The 10000-nt window shown below is 50.4% G+C and overlaps 1 protein-coding gene across 19 annotated transcripts in view; it reads left to right on the top strand.

Moving 5' to 3' along the window:
• The window catches only part of LOC126573355 (uncharacterized), a 58815-nt gene that overhangs the window by 34038 nt on the left and 14777 nt on the right, over nucleotides 1-10000 (top strand). The gene's annotated exons all lie outside the window — the stretch shown is intronic.

Below are 10000 nucleotides of genomic sequence, written 5' to 3'. Positions count from 1 at the left end.
TGGTGGCGTGCGCTTTTAATAGCTTTAAATTCTAGACCACCGGCAGCCTTGAAGCCACCGCCACCACCGCCAATGGTAACCGTCTCGAGGCGACGACTTCTTGAGTGCTAAATTATGCTTTGTAGAGTATTATTATGCTCCGTAAGGAATGCCGCTATGGTTTTTGGCGGTGAATCCCCAATGGCTCAAGCCGGTTATACCCGGTGGCCTTCAAGAAGTCGGTAACCACTGGCACTGTGATGGTGAAGCATCCGTTGGTGCGTCACGGTGGGATGGGATACAAAGGAAAATTCTATCCAGAGCACCGGAGAGTCCGATTGTCCGGTGCTAGAGGAAGACACCCCAGGGGGTGAAGGAGGTGCTTTAGCATAAGATTATAAATTAAGCATGATTGTAGTAATGTTTATTGATGTGGCAATAGCGAGAGGGACCGAGAAGATCCGTACAATGGTGGCCCTCGCCGTCCGCTACTGTCTGTAATTGCTGTGGGAATTTGGTGCGCTGGCTGGTGCCAGTGGCGCTGTTACGGTTACGAAAGGCGCTTTGAATGTCGCTGTCTGTTTTTTTGGGGTGGTCCTAAGAAGGTCGCTTTTGGCATCTTGGACATTGACTTGGAGTGCTTGTGATGCTGGAATGTTACCAAGAATCTTGGGTCTGACCTAAAAAGTGTCCAGTAAGATGGACACATTGTTTTTTTCGGTTTTTCGGACGCTTTTGTTTGTTCTACTTGGAAAGCAGTGGAATAACGTAAACGTTCTGTTGGATTCGTTTTGGAGGGATTCCAGATGTCTAATATCGGGATTCTCTATTGGATTGGAGATCTTTGGGGACCTTTTAGAACATATGAAACTAGCTATAACAGTTAAAGTTGCATTTTATTGTAGTAATGGTTCATTGGAGAGACTTGAAATGAAATGAAGTAGTTGGTCCAGGATGGTTAATCTCTCAAACTCTTTCAAAACAGGGTTTTCAAACTATGATCGTCCATTTTATCTGGGACGTCGTCTGTTATTCTCGCAAACATGAACACGAACCCTCACCTATCGTGTATCATAGACACTTTCCAAAAATCAAATTGGACAAAAAAAAGTCCATGTGCATTCGTCACGTTTTGGTCGGACAAAGCATTCATTTTCGTATTCAACGCCCTCCACCGTAGCCCAGGCCTTTTCTAATTTCAAAACACCCCCCCCCCCCCCCCCATTGGGACCCCCCTCATTCGTCACGGGTAGGGCCACGACGAATCGACGGCGCTGCTTACACAAACCCAACCCCGTTGATCGACGTTTCGATTTTACAATTCATCGTGCGTTAATGATGCAATGGGCGGAATGTCAAAATATTGAAAATCCAAACCATCCAACAAACACACTCGCTTGGTTGCAGCAGCAGCACCAACAATATTACTGTCATTACAGCGCAGATAGGAGATGGGTGGCCACGGTGGTGGTGGTTGGTTGGTCTGGCACTTTCCTCTTCCTACTAAACAGAACCCGGCAGTCCGTTTACTTTCGCCACACCGACACTGGGCGCACCCGAGAAATGTCGCCCCGGTTCACCCGGTTCATAGTGAGACCACGGATCCCGCGCATCCGACTTTCATTTCGTGCAAACAGCTTTACGATCATTGGCGACGGCGACGATGATGATGATGATGATGATGATGATGGGCCATTTGCGTATGATGATCGCACTGGTTCGCTGGCGGATGTTTTGTTGCTTGCGATGCGTCGTTGGGAAAGTGTGTTCGAAGCGAAGGGAGCCGACTCCTCCCACCGCTACCCCGTCCCCCGAGGGGGCCAAGAGTATCATTTTCCATGCCAATGATGGCAGCCGCCCGGCGCAATGAAATGATAATTTCCCAGTGCTGCAATTGAGCGTGAAAAATGCCGCAGAGAAATCAGTGTCCGGGACCACCGCTCACGATGGTGGAAGCGGTGCTGCTGCTGCTGCTGCTTTCGCGACGCTACACTGCGTAGGGCGAGGATGGTGGGGAGCCAACCATGCATTAGGGGTGTGTAAGGGTGGCCAACTTGAAGACGCGTCGTACGGCGCGTCGCACCGACATGGACGAGGACGTGTTGTTAATGCGTGAAGAGTGGCCAATTTTAAAGCCTCGATCGACCACGGCACGGGGCTGGTACACGTGAGAGGGCGACGCGTACGCACGCATGAAATGGGGAAGTAAAGACCGGCACGTGACTGGAATATGGAATCGAAGTCAGTAGCCCGAACGCGCGGTCTCTGGCTGTGACTTCGATGGATTGGCAATTGGCCAATCGATGAATTGGAATTTAGGGTTACATATGGGGTGCGTTCCGTTGCAAGGTCCCGTTCGGTCGCAATGCAGGTCGAACCCTTGGCAAAAGAGATCGAATCCATATAAAGCAATGGGCAATGGGTGCCCCTTGCACCGAAGGTTAACTACCTTTGCCCTCCGGAGATGTTTGTGGTATCTCGAAGTCCTTGAAGATCCACAGACAGAACACCCAACTCTGCGGGTATTTCTGCAACTCGCATCGCAATCTCCAGTGTCTGCAAAGTGCCTCGCTGTGCGCGATGTGGTCCGGACAGACCTGCACAAGTTGCGCGCGCTCTCGCGCAGACAATGAACCATTTACGATCGGCCCACGTCCACTAATTACACAGGCAACAGGAACGCACCGACAGACACAGGCCACTATGGGCGTCATCATATGTGCCTGCGAGTGATAAGTGAGGGCGCGTTCGCGCGCACCACAACTTCGTATCTTCCAGTAAAGGCGTTCTCAACTTATGCGGCAGATTAAGCAATCAAGTACCGCGGGCAGCGGCGACGGGAAGCTGCAAAGTTAAATTGGATTCGTTCGCGAGTTACGTAGGCAGCGCGCTCGCGCGAAGGAATTCCAGTTCCAGCACACCCGTGGTGGACTATGTTTGTGCCGGCAAGTCAAAGTCCTTTTTTGGTAAAGCGCACTGCTACGTACGGCCCTCCTTCTTTTCTGTGGAGCGTCTTTTGTGGTACTATCTTTTGTGGAGACCCTCAGCCTCTCTCAGACCAACGTTACACACACGTTGCTGTTTGACAGACAAGAAAAAAATCCATAAAAATCATAGACCTGACGGCTCATTAAAGCGGTGCGACCATAAATTAGGGAAATGGTTGTGCCATGGACCGCTGGCGGTAGTGACTGACTCGGCCTGCTGACGATGACAGCAAAACATGCGCGAACGGGGTGAGCTTTTGGGCGGTGGATGATGGTGTCGACTGTTGTGCGTTGAAGATGTCCCCCCAGACGAAGATGTGTAATTTGGGAAAGATTGATGAGAGAGAAAGAGGCACACACGGTGAATGTCAGTGACCGTTGTCGACGTCTTCACACCTTCTAGGATTAGGACGCCTTATGGAGTTTAGTGGTGTGAACAAGGCTTATAATGAAGCTAGGTGGTTAGTTTGGCTCAATGCAGAGTTGGATTCTGGCCTCGGTTCGGTTGCGCCTGCACACCGTGACACGCTCGTAAGCAGAGAATTCAGTGAAAGCAATTCGGTTTAATCAAAACTTGTGCTGTAACTCTTTTATTTTGGGCATCAGTACCAGCAACTAACTGCTGTTTGGTTCGGCGAAAGTTTTCGACAGCTTCGGAATGAGTTCTCGGTGGCCCTGGGCAGCATTTCATTTAAATGCCTCCCCCACCCCATCACTATCTCCCATGTCATTCTCATCTCGAGTAGCGCCCCACCCATGTGTAACCAAACGGCCACCACGCGACTTGCTTGGACCCAATTATCATTATGGCCATTTCGGATCGCCACGACATGGGCGGTTAGGCACCCGGTAACCGTTCTCTGCCATGCGATCCGTCCGCCTGTGTTGCCCTTAAAACTCAGACTACTGTGGTTTTTGGTCAGTGTCACGGCGAAATGCTTGGTTGTCACTCCGGCACGACGACGACGTCCATCCGGGGCACGTAACTCTTTGTGTCGCTCTGCTCGACCATTTGGAAAATATAAACTAAATCAATTGTGGACAGACAACGAATGGCGGTACGGGAGACGAGATGACGAGGTGACCGAAGGAACTGGGATCGTAAAGTTTTATTCGTTCAACTTCTGTTGCCTTCTCGCACTCACCCCGTTGCAACAGACTATGTCATCGTTCGTTCTAGTGAATGTCACACACTAGGCTTTGAGACAATTTAACCGGATTCGCTGGGACTGGTGACCATAAACCGTGATGTTTTTCGTGGTCCCACTATGCCAGTAGTGTTCAGGGCGCGTTCGTTTAGATGAGCGATATCTATCATCGCATAGGACTTTGATGACCAGTTTGCGAGTGTTCCCCGGCCCGTGTCCTGAGTTTGTAGACAAAATGTCAAATCAAACGAGCGTGTTTGTGAGAGAAGCGCAGCATCTGCACCATCCATTCGGTGGCCGGGTTTATGATGAGTAGGTAACCATATGCTACGCTGCTGCACCATCACCATCAGTTCCGTCACTAATCCCACGCCATCCCCCTCGCCTGCAGGCTGTACACGCTGCTAGATGCCAGGCGATATGCTAAACACATTGCCCTACTGCTAGCCGCTGATGCACTGTACAGCGTGCACGGGCAGCAAGCATTGCTAGCGGCCACAGCGTGTGCGGTGCCGGAAAAGTGGTCCCAATTACACGTCACGAACTCACGAGCGGTGTATCGGAAATGGAGGAGAAGCAAAAGGAGCAGTGGCAGTGGATGATGGCGTAGGAGCAGCAACTGAGGGAGTAGAATGTGTGATTTGTCTGACTGGTCTGGTCTCGGCGGGGCTGGTGCACAGTTCCCCAAACCAGTTTTATATGTCGTGCCGCACAGCACGTTGCACACAACGGAATGAACGATCGATGCAGATCTCCCCGTTTGGTGGTTCTGATCACTCGATGTTGATGATGATGATGATGATGCTGAGGCTCGTTCAATGCCATGACGTCGATGATGGTGGTTGGTCGCCTGAAATCCATTATATTTACATGCAATTGCAATGCGACTTCGACGGTGGCCGGTTTGAATGTGGTGGATGTGTGCAGAGCAGGTTGTCATCACCATCCCCACACCAATTCTGACAGATCAGTGAAGGGGGTGCAGCTACTAATGCGGATGCTACTGCGCCATTCGTGACAGATAAATCGGGAAGCGACGAGTGATCGTCAACTTGCTCGCCACCGTTCGCCCCCACCGCCCTCCCAAAAAGCTACCAACGACATCGGGGGGTGATGGATTGTAATTGTTTTCTTTGTTTTTTTTTTCTTTCTGGATTTTGAATCCAGCTTCCCCCCCTTTTACTTTCGATTGTGTACGGTGCATGCAGTGCCAACCAGTAGCAGCGGGCGTAATTATATCGTTAAAAAGAGCTTTATGATCGCCACCGCCGACAGCCGCTTGCGATACACGTTGGTTCAATGGTGGGAAAAAATTAAATCAAATTGCGCCTCGGCCATTTTTATTGATTTATGTTTGGTCCTGGGTCCGATTGGCCTCCAGTAAGGGGGTTGGCGAAGGTGGAACGTAACTGAACAATATTTCCATTTATGATAGCCTCTCTCATTCACGCGCCTCACCACGGTGGCCTATTGGGAACCTGACGAGTGTTGGACAATCTCCTGTAGACGAAGCGTCCAACCGATTCAAGAGCACACTTGAGGGAAGATTTATGGGAAATGGAGACGACGATATGGACCTCTTGCACACCACAATGGCTGGAAGGGGGGGAGTTGGTGTTTGCCAAGTACTTTACGCCGTGTAGTACGCAGTCCGGGGCCTTCCACTTATGATGCTACCACCACAGCTTCTTGTCCACTGGCGTCTTGTATGCTGTGGCCAATCTCCAACTCTGTGGCCGGTTATTGAGCAAATACACACGCCTGGAGGGGAATCCGGGGGCTCATTTACAAGCCAGTGGATGCCTTCTTCATGATATAATTTTACTTGGACCATTTTTTGAGAAGTTATGCATTGGGTGATCATGAAGAGCCGTATGGTGACCACCCGGAGGATTAGGAGGGGACCAGGCCTGGAGATTGTTTGTCTGTTTGCGGTCCGTTCGAGCCAACCCGGTTATTAAAGACCAAGAGATAGATTGCTCATCTCGTTGACCGAGTTGAGAACACGTCGATTGTGGTCTGTCTCTCTCTCGCTCTGTCTGGTCTCTGGTCTGGTCTGGTCCGATGACCAGTTGCTTCTTGTTTGTACTTCTACGTATTCCGTGCGATTCTTGTTGTGGTCGTTAAGACAAGCAACCGTAACCACCGTTGAGAACCGTTTGTTGACCGACCAAAGGTGTCGACTACACTTACCCCAGGGGCTTTTGCCAAGAATCTTCACGCCACCGGGAGCTTTTATGGCTTCCACAGGCAGGGAAGGAACACAAAACCCGGGAGAGAATGTCATGTGATTTTAAGAATCAAAATGGATCGCTGCTTGGAACGAATGGTTGTTAGTTTTGTGAGCATCTTACTTACATGCACACGTGTGATGGTCCTGGTTCCGGTGTCATTAACCACATGGTATAGATGGATCGATAGCAGAAATGATACAATGTCTTTTGCGGCAGTGGAAACGATCTACTGCACACCCCCAGCAAGTCGTCGTTTAATGCCGTGGGCTCGTAAAAGGAAGGAAGTTATGTAGGTGGCACGGATGCTATGGCCTCGCGCGTACAGTAACCGATACCGGCCGCGACGGGAAATGGAAACATTGCGACGATGAATCGAAGCGGAAAAGGTATGCCACTTGGCGCTGGCGGTACGCGGCGCCCTTTTTTTTAAACGCCTTTTCCGAAAGCAACAAAACCATTGGCCCGCTGTCATTAGCTATTGGAGCGCGCACGGAGCGAAGGAAAAAAGCCCTCCGACGTTCCATTTTCCGATGCTTTTCCCCCGGTCGTTACGTCACGCTTAACGCCACGCGTCACAAGAGTAGCCGCTGGCCTGTGTTTTGTTCTGCACGAGTGCACCTCTGCAGTGGCCACTTTTTTCACTCCGTCTTTTTTTTTTGCTTTCCTTCACCCACTCGATGGGCTCGATCGAGCGAATGAGCGAAAAACATGTTTGTCCCCTCAAAAAGGCGGCTTCTTATATGCGGCGCCGTAAGGGTGCAGAGGGGTGGATCTCCGATTTTAAATGTGATTTATGTGACTGTCCAATCGAGTCAGAGCGGGGAACGACAGCGACGACGACGACAACGTTTATTTCAGTTTCAGTCTCTCGCACGGCCCCGGTTTTTTTTTCTTTTCGAGGCCCCGACGGTGATCGTCAGTGATGGTGAATGGTCACTTGGAAGCGCGGCGTTGGAGTTGCCGGCAAGCCGAGAGATCCGATAGGGTCGTATGTTTCCGCTCGATTAACATAAAAGGGAAGATCGGTCGGGCGATCGAGCGATCGAGATCCGGACGCATAACACTCGAACCGAGAAGATCGCCTACGGTCGATAATCGATCATTAAATGATCGCCATCAACGGGCGGGGATCGGTGGAAAACGCCACTGAAGCGTTAAAGACGCTCGGGCTCTCGGGAGAGTTAATTTCTGCGAAAAGAAATCTCGCCTCGTGATCGTGTGCTAATCTGCGATCTGCCAGCAGCAACAGCAGCAGCAACAGCAGCAAGTCCAATGAACTGAGCTAAGGGTACTGCCATGATTGGTTCCAGCTGTACACAAAAAGCACCACCAAAGGTATGCAAATTTGGCGTTTGGTATGCAACCGAAAGGTTAGCCTCCTACTACTAATGAGCATAATCAGAGGGACGATGGCAAGGGAGTGGATGTACATCATGAACATGTTGCTGCTGCTGCTGCACGCTTCGGTACGCATGATCGGTGATGTGCAGCGACTGGAAATGGTTGGTTCCTTCTTCTCTTTGCTTTTTTTTTGTTAATGCTTTGGATAAAATGCCAAGGCACGAGTCTTCACGCGCACATCACATTAGTTCCTATCAGTTCCTTTTTGATTTTCGATGCGCGGCTCTCTTCGGCTACAACATGGTATTTAGTACATCAAGATTGATTTACCAGCGTGTGGATGTAGGCGCTGTCTTTTACGATAAAGTACGAGTGCTGACACGATGAGTTCCACATCAAAAAGGGGGAAACAACCACGCGAATCACCATCAGTTCCCGTCATCGTCATCGATTGAAACGGATCGGTACCGTGCGTACGTGCGTTCGTTCGTTGCGTCTTGTAAGCCATAATTTATTAACTCTCTTCCTTCAACGCAATCTACGCCTCGATGCATTTCCACTTCCTTCCTGCGATGGTGCAATGTTAATAATTCATTGCTTAACCCGCGCGCCATGTCACTGCCGGGAGGTGGGCTTGCCGAGGGCACTGGGTTGGTTCATTGTCCCGGTACGGTGTAAGGGCGTACAATGGTCCGCGAATGAATTCATTGATCAATAATGCATCCAATAGATGTGTGTCGTCGCACCTGGCGTCGCAGTGCCCGTGGCTAAAGGTTACGCGGAAGAGTTCGCAAACTCCATTACGTCACCGCCACCAGCACTCTGCCGGTGTTGCGAGACCGATTGCACGACCGAGTCTAATGAGAGTGAAGAATACTACCAGGCCAAGACCACACACCTACTAGGTGGGTCCAAATGGAGAGAAAGAGGCAGAAAACTTCCGAAAAATGTGTAATAAAACTTTCCTCCTTACTTCTGGCGAGGGTGCTGGTGTCATAAACATGCGGAATTAATTGGACAGAAGAGGTGAAGGAGGAGAAGGAGTGGACCTAACTAAAAGCAGGAAAGACTCCTGAACTCTCCTCGGACGAGGGAAAAGAGTTGATGATGGTGATGGTCGTTTCCCAAGACGCGCTGCCAAGTAGGTGGCCAAATTTTGTGATTAGTTTAACACCACCAGCCTCACCCGGGATGGTGCTCCGTTCATTCGTTTGGATTACCAACGACGTCACGCCGTAGAATGGGTCAACTCTTTAAGCCGATACCGCTTCCTACATGTGCGCTCGGTATGCCGCCATTTATAAACACACTCCCGGTGGTGTGTGCTTCTTCTTTTTCTCCCCAAAAAAAACCGTGTCTCGTTTGGGTTGGGATTTCTGTGATTCGCTCGAACGTGATCTGCGTCGCCTCCGTCGTCGTCGCCGGTTTCGATCGTCGATGTTGGTTGCTCTAGTTCGTCTTTTTGGGTGTCCACATTTTGTGTTTTTTTTTCTTCTTTTAATTTAAGATCTCGTCTGCCAGCGAGAGTGCAGCATACCAGCGGTAGATGTGCGTTCGTCTTTCTTACGCATCTTTTACGACGACGTCGCCGTTGTGGACGTTGCGTGATAGTCTCGCCGCGCCGTGACGAAAGAGCTCCCCATTTCGGTTCGGTTTCGGCTACCAATGGGGCTTCCTGTTGGTTTGAATTTCGTTAGCATATTAGCTCCCCCTCCCCCCGCTTCAACAACATATGTTTTCCCCCCGAGACATGTGCAAGCGCACGCATGGTGGAGGAAATTGAATTTTCATTTCGCAAGCGTGTGATCGCGTGATCTTTCGAGCGATCACTGCGTCAAAACAGAGTTCGCCAGCGGAACGGAAGCTGTTGTTTCGCCATGACCTTGCCACACGCATTTGCTTGCATCGGAGCTACGACTCTGGGATGGGAGGGAGCTTCTTCTGTGCGCATGAAGAGAAAAATCCGAACACTCGAACACGGACGTCAATAGCACTTGTCGGACCCGCGCTATCCGGTTTAAATCCCAACGACAAATCGCGCGGTGACGGAGGCGCCTTCTGTCCGCGCTGGCGACACAAAGGTGACACGAAAACCCGATACGACGACGACACAACCGAACCACAAACTAATTGATGTTTTCTTTGTGACGATCGCACTCCCGTCTGCTGCTGCTGCTTCTATTTCTCTCATTTTCTTACCTTTGTGGTGATGATACCTTAGCCAGGGGATCGACTCATCACCGGAAGAAGGTTTTTCTTTGGTGGGATTTTGTTTGATTTTCCGTTCTTCCTAGTGCGCTAGTGCGCGAGA

Source organism: Anopheles aquasalis, chromosome 2, assembly GCF_943734665.1.
Source record: "Anopheles aquasalis chromosome 2, idAnoAquaMG_Q_19, whole genome shotgun sequence".
In the NCBI taxonomy this organism is placed as follows: domain Eukaryota; kingdom Metazoa; phylum Arthropoda; class Insecta; order Diptera; family Culicidae; genus Anopheles; species Anopheles aquasalis.
The sequence above is the reverse complement of the archived record's forward strand: the minus strand, read 5'-3'. Positions and strand labels throughout refer to the sequence as shown.